A 16,738-nucleotide genomic window follows, 5' to 3' on the forward strand; every position below is an offset into this window, starting at 1 on the left:
AACTCATGACTGAAATGTTTCAACATTTGTTGAGAAGGAATTATAGCATCAAGAATTATTGGTATAATCAATTTTCATTCAATACCTTTGATGATTCATTTACAGAACGACTTCCCTTCTTGATGGATCTTGAGTTTTCTGCGAGTCAAAATCTCTCTCACCGATTTTTTTGCAGACATTCTTTCGAAGATTTTTCCAGATCTGGACAATTTTTACCAAGATATTTGTTTCAAATTAGTTCTTTCTTCTTTCTAGTCCTTCTATTCCGTTTTTGGGAATACCGATTGCAATCTCTAGAAATCAATTCCGCATTTCAGTTGGAAATCAATCAGCGTAAGATAGAGTTATTTCAATAAATAGTTATTTCAACTTATGTGGGTTACATACAGCTTTTATTCTTAATAATTCTTAGTTGCGATATTGCTTAATTTGTTGATCTCTCACCTATCCTCAATATTATTAGTTTATCACTATACCATTCACATAAATCATGAATGGAAGTGAACCGAGTATTATACTTTGTGGTACATACCGGCAAAAACTTATTGGGAGACTTTTCATTGATATGAAATTCAAATAGTTCTATTTTTTTCATGAATTAAATTTGGTAACTGACTATAAAAATGTTCACTTGAATTTCGGTGGTCTTCGGTTTGAATTTTAGTAGCTACGGATATTATTTTAAATTACACGTTTTCGTTCTGTTATAAAATAACCATATAACCGACCGCGACATTACAATCGAAATGGAAGGTCATTCTGCATTTTCCAAGGTCGAAATTGGGACAATGGCCCACGTACTTGATCTTGGGTTTTTTGATCTGAATATCGAGACAGTGGCGTCTGTTATTAATAAATAACATTGTTTCATAAGAAACAATGTTTATATAAAAGGACAGGTGAGCTACTATTTATTCAAGCACTTCGATAAATTTCTCACCGGTAAAACCTTCGCCAATCAGGAATAGGCAGAAACGGCCTTCGTCCTCTTCTTCGAATCCCGAGCACACAATTTTCATGATGATGGAATCAATTGTTCTGTGCACTGATTCAAATGATGATGATTATTTCGATCCCATAAAAACGGATAACACTTTTGAAACAACCTAATAATAATAATATAATTATGATTATTCCATTCACAAAAAGTATTACACATATAATAGAAATAGAGAATATAAATAAAACTCAGTAATATGGCAATATTGCAAAATCCATTTCGTATTTTTATACAATAATCAGTACCATTTGAACTTTACAATATACTATATTGTAGTTAAAATAGTATTGCACATATTATAGAAACAAAGAATGCAAATGAAACTCTATGAACCAATGAAATCCATATTGATGCTCAAATAAAATTTTATTTTTTAAATATCGGTTCAATCTATGATTTATAAATTCTATATTATCATATTTAATTACATACAACTCTATAAATAATCGGAGGGAAATTGGATCTTGGCCTCAAACCCTTTTTTCGGGATTGTATTACCTTTAAAAAAATTTAAAATCCCCTCGAAGAATAATAGTTTGATTATTTAAAAATTCATATGGAAGTGAAGTCGTTTGAACACTTTCATTTGGAAATTATGCATGTTTTATTATCTAATAGTTATTTGTATTATATTAAAATATCGACATTTAGTAGATTCATACCCTGCCCACAATGTTCACCTTATAAGTGGAGCTTGTTATTGTATTATTTATTGGTAATAAAATAAATCAAAATATCGATTGCACTTTATGGTTTTGTTCCATTACTTGCGATACTAATAGATCCTTGTTCGAGCTCTTGAATATTGAATGAGTATTAGTAATTGAGTATGAATAACAAAAGTTCGCTATAATCAGGATTATTTAATTTGAGGTTATTCTGTTTGCGATGAAAATGTAAATAAATACTTTTTGTATTGATATTATATTTTTGGAAAATTTAGCAACAAAAAAATTCCTAATAAACTCGAAATCTTAAATAATCTGAATACAATCTTTTAATCAATTAAGTGTTTGGGATGGCACCTTAAAAAGTGAAATCCTTGTATTTCCTTAGCAGTTGAATAGTTGAATAGTCTAAGGATTCAAGTGAGTTTGAGAAAATAAAAAATTCAGGCAAATGTTTATAAAAACTGTTAACAGTATTAGCTTATGAAAATGGAGAAAATTGAATATTGATCTGTATCTGTTTTTGATAGGCAATACGCCTACGCAAATAAAAGATGAGTTGGATTCTGTGTATGGGGATTCTGTACCATCATTTACCACAGTGACATTTTGGGCAGCTGGATTTAAACGTGGCCGTAAGAGCTCAGGAGACGATGAACGGTCAGGACGTTTCCGCCTAATTAAGGTAACAGAGATAGTACAGGTTATGAACATGTCAAAAAAACGTTTTTGTCACATATTAAATCAACATTCAGGCATGAGAAAGCTGTTTGCGCATTGGGTGCCGCGTTTGCTCACTTTAGACCAGAAACGTTTCGAATGAACATTTCAAACGCTGAATTTCACTAGTTCGGACTTCCATTGTCTATTATATAAAATGATTTGAAATCCCTGAAACAAGTAACTACTTGTCGAACTACTAGGGTCAATTGAAGTCACACAGGAAGATCAACTAATTAGTTTCGACGTGGAAAGCCTTTACACCAACGTTCCGGTCGAAGAAGCACTCCAAATCATACAGAGAAAGCTATCCGAAGACGGGAACCTGAAAGAGAGAACGAATCTACCTATAGAAGTAATTATGGAATTACTAGGATGCTGTGTGCGAAACTGTTATTTCCAACTGAAGGACGAATTCTTTACACAAGATGAGGGACTGCCAATGGGATCGCCACTTTCACCAGTCATAGCCAACATATATATGGAGTGGTTTGAAACTCTGGCCATTGAAGAAGCCCACAAGAAACCTCGAGTCTGGTTGAGATATGTTGACGACACCTTCATAATATGGAACCATGGGAATACTGAACTAGACGCCTTTCTGAAACACATCAACAGCGTGAGACCTTCCATCACTTTCACAATGGAGAAGGAAATCCACAATGAATTGCCATTCTTAGACGTTTTGGTGAAGAGGACCGACACTAAGTGGGAAACATCTGTATACCGAAAACCCACTCATACGGGACAGTATCTGAACCACGAATCCAACCACCATCAATCGACAAAAAGAGGAATCATCAAGACTCTATTAGACCGTGCTTTTGGGCTTTGTAATACAAAGGAAGGTCTCGAGAAGGAACTAGACATCATCAAAAGTGATCTTCAGCGGAATGGATACTCCAAAGCGATGGTAGAAAAGACTTTGGCCAAAAGACAGCAGGAGCCTCGCAAGGAAGAGAAGCCGTCACAACCAGTGCTTGCACTTCCCTACATCAGAGGATTATCGGAGAGGATAAGAAGAATTGGTTCCAAGTACAACATTAGAACCTGTTTCAGATCCGGTAACACTATCCGTAGCAGCCTCACGAAAACCAGGCCCCCAAACGCGGACTGCGATTCCAAGAATTGCATTTACCGGATACCCTGTGAGTGCGGAAAATCCTATATTGGTGAAACTAAGAGGCCATTGAATATTCGCATTGCCGAGCACAAGAAGCACACACAGCGAGGAGAAACCAGCAAATCAGGAATAGCAGACCATGTTTGGACCCATCAACACAACATCGAGTGGTCCCAAGCTGAGATCTTGCACAGAGAGGAACATTGGTTCAGGAGAAAATTTAAGGAAGCCGCATACATGTTGTCTAACAACGTATTCAGCCAGGCCAGCGTAGATATACGAAACATATGGAAACCCATCATCAAACGAGAAATGACCAACTCCCGCCCAATCGGTCATCTCTCACGAAATCAGTGAAGCGGAAAATGGAAAGTAGAGAAAGTGAAAGTATTTCAACGACCTATAAAATAGTCATCTCTCGGAGGAATCAGTCCAGTCATCACCCGAAGACGATTGTAGATACCAACAATCGAAACGTCGTGAACTAACGTGACTTGGAATCTCTACACTTTTTTATTTTTTTATTATTTTCTTTTTTGCATTCCTTTAATTTTTATTTATTCAATTATTATATTTTTACTTGTAGGTTATTTTACTATCATTTCATTTCAGGTTTATTGTTGCTTAATATAATTGTTATTTTCAACTATTCTTTTTTAATTATTCTTTTTTACTTGTTTCAGGGATTTCAAATCATTTTATATAATAGACAATGGAAGTCCGAACTAGTGAAATTCATCACGAAATATTGTCAATCACCTTCAAACAAATTTCAAACGCTCTTTTGACGCAGTTTAGGCGCAATAAATCCGAGTTTTGGCGCCGAATTACTGTAGATGAAACTTGGATACACCTTTATACGACCGGAACAAACAGTCCAAACAGTGGACTGCAAAGGTGGAACCGATTCTAAAAAAAGCAAAGGATAGTGATGACGATTGTTTTTTTGGGATAGTCATTGAATCATTTTAATCAATTATATCTTTGAAAAGGAAAAACCGTTACAGGAGCATACTACGCATCATTACTTGACAAGCTGAAGGAAGAACTAGTATGTTAAAGCTTTCGGCAAAGTCGAAGGCCGAAAAAACCAGTACAAAGAAATAATGTCGCTACGAATTAGTCCACGTGGACCGAAGAATTAACGGATCGTATTGGATAATTTTTACTAACCGAGTTTTATGATTGGCTGAAGTTATGTTTCGGTGACCAATAGAATGTGAGGATGGTTAGAAGAGTCCTGTTGTCAATGTTCAGTTCAGGAACTGATCGCGATTTGAGTGTTGAAATTCGATATTGGTGAAGTTATAATTAATTGAAATTTTTGTTATTTGTTTAAAATGTGGCGTCCTTGGACAAGTACTAATAGTAATAACGAGTGTGATAACACCGCAGACTTTTTCCTGTGTAGTGATTCCAATAGCGCTAGTAAAGAATGCGAAAAAGAGATACCAGTGAATAAGATTCGGATGCATTCGAATATTGAAACACAGAGAGTATGTTTCAATGTATGTAAGAATCTACATCTCAAGTTTGGTTTCGAAGGAAACAAACTATTACAAGCAACATCAGATTTGACAGAGACTTCTTTCTCAACTGTACGTAAAATAGTCAAAAATAAACCTTATGAACGCAAGACGGGATTTGATGCGGGATTACCAAAACCTTTAGATGTCCCTCTAATAAAATCATTAAAAAATAACAATTAACACCGTTAAAAAAGCAAAGAGATTCCTACAATTGAAATCATAAGGAAGAAATTGAATACTTCCGGCCATAACGTGAGCTGCTGTGACAAAATCCTTCAGAATTGGGCAAAGCAACTAGGATTTAGATTTAAAATGATAAAAAAACGTCAAGTAAACATGGAAAGCAGAAGAATAGTGGAATTGCGTAACAAATACTTAGAACAAATGACTAAATATGGACAAGAATATCGGCAAATTTTCTGTTTGGACGAAACTTGGTATGAAACTCACTACACAGTTACGAAAGGGTGGACTGATGGTTCGATAATGTGTACGCCTAACATGTCTGCAAATAAAGGATCGCGACTAATCATTGTGCATTGCGGAGGAAGTAAAAGATGGGTTCCGAAATCTTTGATTTTTATGTGGAAAAAAACTTGATGCCTGCAATGTTGACTATCACAAAAACATGGAAGCTAATATTTTTGAGGAATGGTTTGAAAACACATTGATCTCAAATTTGGATGCGAATAGTGTAATAGTTCTTGACAACGCTTCCTATCATTCGCAACAGCTCATCAAAGTACCGAATAAAAATTCGAGGAAAGATAAAATACGAAGTTTTTTAATGGATAACAATTTGTATTTTGAAGATAACTATACCAAAAACCAACTACTTGAAGTTTTACAGACAAAAACATTTAAAAAAGTGTATGCCCTTGAGAGTGTTGCTGAAAAGTATGGACAAACCATATTGAGACTTCCCACGTATTTTTGTGTTTTCAATCCCATCGAGTTGATTAGGGAAAAATTGAAACAAAGCGTAAAAACAATTTTCCAAAATTTGATAAGAAGGTGATAGAACTATGTAAAAAAGAAGTATCTAATATTACCGAAGAAGACTGGCAGAAAAGGATTAAAAAAGTAATTTTATAGGTTAGTTCACAAGTGAGTGGGTTTACTCGACTGTCCACCGTAACCCGCAGGAGTTACGGTGTATATATATATATACGGTGTATATATATATATATATATATATATATATATATATATATATATATACACCGTATATATATATATATATGCCTATATATATATATATATATATAGGCAGCTATAGCTACCTGCGTGACATCCGGGTCCAGGAAATTATACAAATGTGAAAGTTATTGAGTGTCTTGATATAGAAACAGAAGCTAATATCGGACATAGCACTCATGAAAGTGGCAAACCATAGACACGTGTTTCGAGCTTTTGGCCCATCATCAGTATGGTGCAGCCTGGACCCAGATGTCACGCAGGTGATTTTGATAGTTTTCTTGTAAACACAAGATCTAGCAACTGAAACCACAAATGTGCGCTTGGCTCCTGTTGGTGGCTCCGTGCATTTGTATTTCTATCTTTTGGTAACCAAGTGTTGCCCATCCTTACACTTGGCTGCACCATACTGATGATGGGCCAAAAGCCCGAAACACGTGTCTATGGTTTGCCACTTTCATGAGTGCTATGTCCGATATTACCTTCTGTTTCTATATCAAGACACTCAATAACTTTCATATTTGTATATATATATATATATATATATATATATATATATATATATATATATATATATATATAATCTGAAATGATTATTGCATAACAAAATTAGTTAGCTCCCTAACTATTTTATTAAAGGGGAACTGCTGGAAGGTAGGGGGCACTATATCATTTACTTGAACTATACTAACCCTGAGGTATCATGTTGTCTGTTCTGCCCATTCTCCACTTAATCCTTAGGCTTAGTCATCTGGAGTAAATACCACATCCTGAGCTTTCTTTGCATCTGACTTTGTGTTCTGTTTCATTTGTATTTTGTAGGTTCTATTACTCACAAACCTGGCTTCAATTGCATCACTGGCTGCCTGCAGCAGAGGTTGCGCAGTAAGCGCTTCTCGCCAATGGCTTGTAACATGGCCATTAACGCAACCTCCTTAACGTACAGGTCCTCAGACCAGTAATTAATTTCATTGCCGCCGTTGGTGTTGTTCTCATGGCTTCTGTAATGTTCAAACAAGCCAGTCACTGTATTTGATATAATTTTTGGAAGGTCGTTGCTTGTAGAACTTTCGGTCCCCATGCAATGGCTCCGTACGTTAACATAGGTCTTATAATTGCAGTGTAGATCCTCCTACATTGGTAATAAGCCACCAAATTGGAAGTGTGAGCACTGTAATAAAACCCCCCTTTCCCAGTGAAAATTATATAACAAATGCAAAGGAACACCTTCCCTCTAACAACGGAGGGCACTTATCTCCGAGTGGTTCTATTTTCCCCTATATAGGTAGTCCTCTGATTGACAGTTCATAAATACATAAATACTTTCATCTCCTAAAAATCGATGGAAGTAGCTTTTACTCGTGATAATGGATTGATCATGTTTCAGAAGAAACGAGAAGTATTGAACACTATTTCGCCACCAAATTCATAAATTAAATTGCACGCCTCTGCTGCTATATCTTTGACATCGCACGAAATTACTTTCTGTAAGCGTGGGTCGCATTGTGTTGACTTAATTATAAAAAATATTCAAGAAGTTCCGGGTTATCACTGTAAAAATTAAAGGTGGCATATAGTTGATGGCTGATGTTGATGCCCAAAAAAACTCATTACAATGCTCGCGGTGTGGGTTTAGTGGGTATATATATGTTTGACTTTCACCGTTTAAAATAATTCCAGGCTATTTTGATTTAATCGTTCAGGATGATAGAAATGCGACAATGAGACGGTTGAAAGGAAAAGCTGGTGTTATATTTAGAGGTGACATGTTCAGGAACGTTATTTTTTATCTCTTCGGGGCAAAGCACGCAGTGAGTATATTAGGATTGAGACGATTCAAATCAGCTGTTCAAAACTATGATTTCAATCAAATACTATTGATTGTTTTCTTCAAACTGATTGAATAATGAAAAAATTGATGGCGAACCAACCAAACTGCAGTAAGGTTTTATTTTGTGAGTGAAAAAGTTTGCGAAACGAGCGTAGCGAGTTGAGCAATTTCACGAACAAAATGAAACTTACTTTTAACACAAATATCTCACAAAGTTTTTGTACAACTGTCATGTTTTCATAATGAAATAGATACATTTAATATTTCTATAAAAACAAATTTTGACATTTCTTGTTAGTTAACTATTTTCATGTTATCACATTTGCTGTGAAGTAGCCGTGTCAGGTGACGTCGAACACCTGGTTATCGACAAACAGTATCTATTGTTTACAGCTTATGCCTTTTATTCAAAGTCACATTCAAAGTTTTTGCTGGTGTTCAATGTCTTGCACAATGAAGAACAATAGTGAGGAATTGTGTATTCTTGACGAAATTGATAGGGCTGCAAAAAGAGCTTCAATTGAATTGTTACCAAAAAAATTTGGATCAGCAGTACGACAGAAGTCGTGTTGAAAATACTTTCAACACTAGTGTTGAAAATATTTTTAACACGCAACTTTGTAAACTAATCGTGACAACCATTAAAAATGTCACTTTTAATGACAGTTGTATAAAAAAGGAATTTATCGATAAAATTTTGAGGTCTTGATGACATCTTAGATCACGTAAGATGTAATAATAATAATAAATAAAAATGAAAAAAAGCCGCAGAGATTACCTTACTTCTGCGGAAACACAAGGATAAGCAAATGCATGGGGTCTTTTTCAATAACATTGAAGATCTTGGCTTTTCAAAGCGCCTGACCTTTGCTTTTCTCAGGTCGAGTGGGCTGGAGTCGGAAACTGAGGGGTTCATCATGGCTTGCCAGGATGGTGTCTTCAACACCTTAGTCTACCGCAGTCGCGTGATGGGTATAGAGGTTCCTGACACAAGGTGCAGGGCCTGCCGCGATGCGCCCGAGACCCTAATGCACTTGTCCAGCATATGCGGTCTTGGCCTATATCCATCGACATAACGCGGCCCTAAGAGTGCTATATTACCATCTACGGCACTCTTACGGTATTGACGAGACACCGGTGTTACCCTACGCTCCGGGGGATATTGAATCCGTTGTGGGGAACGAGAAGTGCCAAATTTATTGGAACTATTCGTTCCCCACCCTCAGGCTCATGCAAGCTAATAAGCCTGATGTGGTTCTCGGATAAAATATCGAGATTTTCTCTTCGAACTCCGCAGACTCTATCCAGATCACTCTGTCAAGATGGTTGTTCTGATTATTGGAGTCCTTGGTGGAATGATGTCCTCTCCACTCTCGAATCTTAAAATCCTACCGGCTTGCCGCACTAAGGCAGAAATCTTAGCCGCACAGATGCAGAAGGCTGTCATTCTTGGCTCACTGCGCTTGCTCAGGGCACATGATTCTTGGACCCAATGATCACTTACCCCACGGTGTGGGGAGTGGTCATTGGTTGATAATGCTGGCGCACCCTTCCGAATGTATCGGGGCTTCGGGGGAAAGGCCCTCTCCAGCGCACACTACGTGAAAAAAAATAATAATAATGTTTATTGCAGTACAAACAGGTAAAATATAAAATATGTTTACATTTTAAGGTATTTCGCTAAGAAAAAGAATTTCAGTGCTAATAAACAATGATTCCTGCTAAGGCAGAGCCAGTGCGCTTGAGAATGGTTAATAAGATACTCCTGATATATGGTGAATACAAAAGATGTAAATTAAGGAGAAAAAAAAGTAAAATATATACATGCATATAAAGGTGAAATTATAAAAGTACAATTATTAATATAAAGTGAAATTGATTTTTATCCAATACAATTCACAAATTACATTTACAAAAAAGGGTTCTGAACTCAACATACACATACATATCAAATTTGAGATTACGGTAAATTAATTAGACGTCAAAGAATCTATCAGGCAATGAATATCATTTCGAGGTGTATCAGTGTATATGTATATGTAGATACATACATTTTGGACTAGTTATAATAATAATTATAACAACTATTATTATAATGTTGTGGAATGTTCGGGAACAATCTGGAGCGTTCAGAAACGTCGCAAAATATCCCAAAATATTATAGAACATACGAGGTCTCTTAAAAAAATAAGGTGAATTTTCATTTTTCTCAAAAAATATTCATTCATTCATTAATTTCTATTTTGTTCCCTTCAAAGTAGCTAGATATAATACACCTGGGCAAGCGTTTTTTACAATCCTCTAAGCAGTTCTGATATCGACTTTTTGGTATGTTTTAAGCTCTTTCAGCGAATTGGTTTTTATCTCCTCAGTCGTCGCAAAAACGCCGTCCTTTCATAGTTTTTTCAATCTTGGGAACAGGAAAAAGTCGCAGGGGGACAAATCTTGTGAGTATGGTGGCATGATCACGGTGTTGTTTTTGGCCAAAAAATTACGAATAAGCAATGACGAGTGACCAGGTATATTAATCGTGATGCAAATACCATGAATTTTTTTTCACAATACCGTCAGTTTCTTCGTATTGCTTCTCGCAAGCGGCGCATTACTTCAAGGTAATACTCCTTATTGATCGTACGACCATGTGGCAGGAAATCCTGATGCACTCCGCCACGGTAATCGCAGAAAACAGTAAACAAAACTTCGGCATTTGATCGAACTTGGCGTGCTTTCTTGGTCTTGGTTCTCCTGTGTTGCTCCATTGGGACGATTGAACTTTTGTTTTGATGTCATAACCATACATTCGTGATTCGGTACTAGGCTGATGACTTGGATAAGCATTGATTGAGCCCTCCAAGGGCTCTGAAGTAGGAATTTTCGAGGCCGGACTTGGGGTTTAGGTCCCAAACAAATCCATTGGATTTATGTGATGATTGTCAGACCAATGATCAGGTATAGAGCAATTGCTTGGTCAGCGGCCATGGAAATCCTTCTAGATCTACCTCCTCTTTACATTTTTCTGGAAAGAGAGGCTAGATGGACTGCATATAGACTTGTGCACATTGCCAATTGTTCAAATCAATTTAATGCAGAGTGCAACAGACTGTTGGTTGACACTGGAAGTCACAGCATTCTGGAAATGACCTCTGACTTCATGCCTCCAACTCACTTTGGACCTTACCTAACCTAACCTAGCACTCGGTGTCAATAAGAAGTACTTTTTTTTTCGATTCTGTTTAGGTATTTTTTTTCATGATGTTCTCATCAACTCAAAATGATAAAAGTATGACTTTTCATCAAATTCATGAGATTCAATTCTCTATTTAGAATTACCAAATATTTGGCAGTATTTAACTGATCCAATAACAAGTCTTTCGGTTCCAATTGGAGCAAGTGGTATTCATTGATGGTAATTTAATTAGAATATCATTGTTCATAATTACCTCATTCCGCTTAAATAAACCAGTACAAAATAATCCTGTCACATTTATCCTGTACCTGCGACATAACGTTTCTGCAAACTAATGCGAATTTGAATAAATTCTCGTTCGTCCGAGCTCTGCCCACAGAACAGATGAATATCATTACAAAAATTATTAATAGGTACTTAATACCTATCTTTACCAGCTAATTTACAGTTTTTCCTGTTGCGTTACGAACGATGCATGCTCTTCCTGATTCTCACACTAACGAGATATATTAACTGAGTTTCCATGAGATTCTTAAAAAGTTCCTGGTTCAAGCCAGGGATATGCTTTGTGTATATGAATGAGTAATAATTCTTGATTTGTTTCAGGTTTATTACTTCGATTTGATGCAGTTTCTGGATTTATTCAGGTGAGTCTTTGGATTGAATCTCGAACATGAATTGTATTCAACACTTTTTTGCAGGATGGTAATTTGAAATTTGCAATAACCAATAACTTCCAAATAATAAAATGAACAAAGAATTTAAACTTTCACTGTGTGAAAGATAGTTTCCGTTTTTTTTGGCCATGGCCTGCAGGTTTTCATGACGTTTCGTCCACTACTACGGTAGACATTATCAAAGACAATGTAGTAACGGTCGCAGTGCCCGAGTTGGTGCTCGAGTTGGTGTTTCTTCTTCGTCAGAGAGGAAATCTTCAAAAAAAGTAAGGTCGTTCCGTTGTGGATTTTTAATACCTGAATAACATCTACTCTCTGAGCTCCAAGTACTGGAACCGCTTTTGCATTACTTCGGTACTGCACAGAAAATTCTTCCCGTTTTGTGTAAAAATAGTGTCCTTGCTTTTTGCCATCTTGTACAGGTAAAGAGTGTATATGCTGTACGTCTTCTGCTTGACAATACGGGCAATTTGGGGATTCAGTTCTCCTGCGATCACAAATGTTTATGAAGAAACAACTATGCCCCAAAGTGCCTGGGAAAGGAAAGAATCCACTTCACCAAAAGGTCTATTGATCCAGACCTTTAAATCTGGTAAAATTGAGTATATCCATCTTCCACGAATTTCTCTTTCTCCTTTTTTGGTTGCCAGCTGTGCATTACGTTAATTCCTGCATTCGATCTCGGTAAGCCTGACCCTGAATATCTATTTTTTCTCTCGCTAGCTTGCCGTTCTATTGGAGGAATTGCCGCTATGATACCGGCCACTTCTGCGGATATTGTTCGATATGCTTATCGCCAGTTTTATCTGTATTTGGGTAAGTTTCAGAAGAGGCTTTTTGTTAGTGAGGGATGTGTACCAGCAAGGTGAGTCCTACAGCATCTAGGAGTGCAACATACTGGATTATCATCATTTCGATGGTCTGGGGCCACCTATTGCTAGTGCAGCCACGGTTCTGTCGTCGGCTTTGACTATGATTTGGCTTATATGTTCAGCGGAAGTGAGCTGTGTGTCTAGCCATATACCCAAATATTTCACAGTTTTGCTGAGTCTAATCTTCAATCTTGGATTTCGAAATTTATTGGTTTCAGAGTGGGATAGCTTTAGTCTTCTCGGGAGCCAATTTCAAGCGCAGCCGGTTGATTTTTTCTGAGGTACGTACCAGTTCCCTGTTCGTCAAGTTCACCAGAAGGTCTTCTGTTTTTGCTGTCACTATCGCGGCGAAACCGTTATGTTTTATTCCGCCAGGTATTTACGATTTTAGAAAGTCGTCATATGAGATGTTCCATAAAGTGGGGCCTAGCACAGACCATAACTTAGTTTGATAAATTGGACACATCCTTCACTTTCCAGCATTATTTCCTCTCCGACAAGTACCAATTGGTATCACTTTATTTACTGCGTCCATGCAGCAGAGTAGAGAGGACTGGATTCTCCGGAAGAAGGAAATATAAAGAGCAGATAGTTGTTGGTTCACAGATGGATCAAAGACACCTTCTCGTTCTGGTACAGGTATTTTCAGTTACAGACCCAGGACAGAGATGATATCAACCTGCCTAGGAACCTATACGACTGTATTTGAAGCGGAAATTTACGCTATTGAATTGTGTGCGGAGAGATTGGAAGAATCCAACCTCATACACAAGTGAATAAAAATATTCTCGGACAGTTAAGCGGCGTTGGAAGCTCTCGGCTACTACCGAGCAACGTCTAAATTGTTAGCAAATTGACAAAAATGACTCTCCTCGATAGGAAGTATTAACATATTTTTTCTGGTATGGATTCCTGGCCATACTGGTCTGGAAGGCAATGAGGCTGCTGACTCCCTTGCGAAGGACGGTGCTGCAAGCAGCTTTATCGAACCAGAACCTGTCATTGGCATCGCTTTAGGCTTTGCCAAACAAAGATTGAACACCTGCTTGGCAAGAATATTCATAGACTTCTGGCAGAATCTTCCGGGATTGGCTAACTCCAAGGCGTTTATTCACCCCTCGAAGCTTGATACCAAACAGTTGTTGGACTACAGTAGAGATGAACTACGATGTCTAGCAGGCTTCCTTTGAGGTCACTGTCATTTGGATCATCACTAACGAAACACACTGTCTTCCGATAGTGTGTGTCGCATCTGTTTGGCAGGGTCATACTTATGCAAGGTGTCCAGAAAGGGTATTTGTAAGTTCAATAAAACAAAAATTAGCTGTAAGCAAAAAAAATAGTTTATTGTTAGCATATGAATTGGAAAATTATTTGGAAAAGATAATGTTATCCAAATGAAGACCATTACGGAGCTGACACTCTTCTGAACGGGAACGAAAATTAGCGATAACACGTTGACACATAGTTCTCGATATTGCTGCAATTTCTGACCTGATGTTTTGCTTCAATTGGGTTAGGTTCGTCGGATTATTTTGATAAACCTTACTTTCAAGGTATCCCATACAAAGTAGTCAAGCGGGCTAAGGTCGGGGCCTCTGGGATGCCAGTGGATGTTACCCCTTCGCGAAATAACTTCATTAGGGAATAATTCGTTAACAACTTCCATTGAGTCATTTGAGGTATTACAAGTGGCCCCATCTTGCTGGAACCACGTTCTTGAGTTGAAGCCTGCAAACTCCTGCAACTCTGGGACCAAAAAGTTTCGCAACATATCGTAATAACGGTCACTATTCACATTGATTGCTCGGCCTCGTTGATCTTCATGAAAATAAGGACTAAACAACGACCTTTGGGTTGTGCAAGGGTCGTTCATGCTCTCGTCTCGGATTCTTCAATGCCCAGTACCGACAATTCTGCTTATTAACGTGACCATTCAGGTGGAGATTTGCTTCGTCGCTGAACAGTATGTTTTCAAAGTTATTAAATCGCTGCAGCATTTCGTTTGTAAAATTCAGTCGATTAGCATAGTCCGTATCCTTCAATTCTTGACCTATCGTGACTAAAACTCCACAAAATGTCGGACACCACGAACCCCTTCCCACTCCTTTTCGTCGGCCCGTTTCGAATATGGCGCGAAAATAAACACCCGATACCCTTTCTGGACACCTTGTACCATCTGACCTGAAAGACCACTCACCATATAATCTAATCGGCTTCGTTAAGAGGATGGGTTTATCTGGTCAAGTGTGAATAAGTGTGAGCCACAATAAACCCTTGCGTGTTGCTGTGGAGGGTGGAAGAGATCCACTCATTTTAGACCTAATCTAAACTAACCTAAACCCGAAACTATGGTTGAAAAAACGGAATATTTTATTCACAATAAATATACTTTGTTCGTGTTGAAAAAGTTATATAGACTCCTAGATGCAATTGCAATTGCAATTGACATGGCTAACAATTTTAATGCTCATTTTACGAAAGCGGAAGAACAAAGAGAATATGACCTAAATTTTATGGAAAATATAGTCACACTCTGCTCAAAATCCATATTTCTCCACCTAAACAAGGAATATGAGGTTTTTGATTCAATAAATGAATTCATTCTAACACTAGCGGATATGATCAGGTCTCAAACAATCTTCTAAAAAATGCATGGAAGAAATAGTCTACCCTCTGACCTATCTGATAAATCTGTCTATGGAACGAGTAATGTTCCCTGAGAAATTAAAAGTTGCAATCGTTACCCCAATCTTTAAAAAAGGATACTCAAATAGCTATGAGAACTATAGAGGGATAAGTCTTCTCTCTAGTATATCCAAGTTATACGAAATGAATATTAAAATTCAGTTACTATCGTTTCTTGTCAAAAATGAATTACTTTCGACAAACCAGCATGGTTTCATGCAAAATAAAAGCACGGAAACAGCTTTGTATGATTTCATAGAACACATACTAACAGCCTTGGATAACAAACTACAAATTTGTGGTTTGTTCATCGATTTTTCTAGAGCATTTGACTGTGTGGATCACTGTGTACTAATCCAGAAAATGCATCGCTATGGGGTTCATGGACTTGCCCAAGATTGGATGAGGACCTATCTAGCTAACAGGTCACAAACAGTGATAATTCAAGGTGTTCACAGTCAGTCTTGGCCTGCAAGCAAGGAGTTCCACAGGGGTCTATACTCGGACCACTGCTTTTTCTTATTTATGCGAACGACTTGATACAATACCTATATAGTTTTTCAAAGGTACATATGCAGACGATACAAATGTTCTGGTCACTGATTGTAATACATTAGCACTTGCAGAAACAACAGAATCCATATATGAGAAAATAATGGAATGGACTATAAAAATCATTTAGTGAATATCAGCAAAACAGCATTAGTCAAATTCTCATTGCAGAACACCACAGAAACTCTTAAAATATATGAAGATAGGTGACATCCAAACCAGAAAAAAAAAATGCTAGGGCTAACTCTAGATCATAAGCTCAATTGGGGTCCTCATATAGATTCACTATGTGATAAACTACGAAAGAACTGTTATGCACTGAGATTTATGTCGAATCATTGTGGAAGAGAGGTTCTCCTAAATCTGTATTATGCAACTATTTGTATTTATTTTACAAAAGCGCGCGATCAGAATAATTGCTAGTTTGGGACACTCATGTAGAAACTCATTCAAAGAGCTGGAAATACTCACAGTTGCTGGTCTGTATATATACGAGATGTGTCTCTTCGTTTATAAGAATAAAGAAAAATTTTGCGCAAACCAGCAGGACCACCCATACGCAACTAGAGCTAGGGGATTGTTGATAGCGAATCCTCACCAAACTTCCCTCTATCAGAAGAGTCTCCTATACCTTGGGCCCAAATTATATAATAAGCTAGATGTTTCTATTAAGGACTCAATGAACATCTGCATA

The 16,738-nt window shown here is 37.2% G+C and overlaps 1 protein-coding gene across 4 annotated transcripts in view; it reads left to right on the plus strand.

Annotated features, from left to right (window-relative positions):
- Window positions 1-16,738, plus strand: part of LOC111510484 (leucine zipper putative tumor suppressor 2 homolog) — a 279,299-nt gene that overhangs the window by 62,378 nt on the left and 200,183 nt on the right. For 3 of the 4 annotated variants that reach the window (XM_074182922.1, XM_074182920.1, XM_074182923.1), the window contains exon 2: window positions 11,862-11,902. The gene's annotated coding sequence lies outside the window, so the exon portion shown is untranslated. Of the gene's footprint in view, window positions 1-7,874; window positions 8,049-11,861; window positions 11,903-16,738 lie in introns of those variants that run through there. The other variant, XM_074182921.1, reaches the window with a different exon arrangement.

Source organism: Leptinotarsa decemlineata, unplaced genomic scaffold, assembly GCF_025532065.1.
Source record: "Leptinotarsa decemlineata unplaced genomic scaffold, Ldec_3_MD MMD2_tig00026330_RagTag_RagTag, whole genome shotgun sequence".
NCBI lineage: Eukaryota > Metazoa > Arthropoda > Insecta > Coleoptera > Chrysomelidae > Leptinotarsa > Leptinotarsa decemlineata.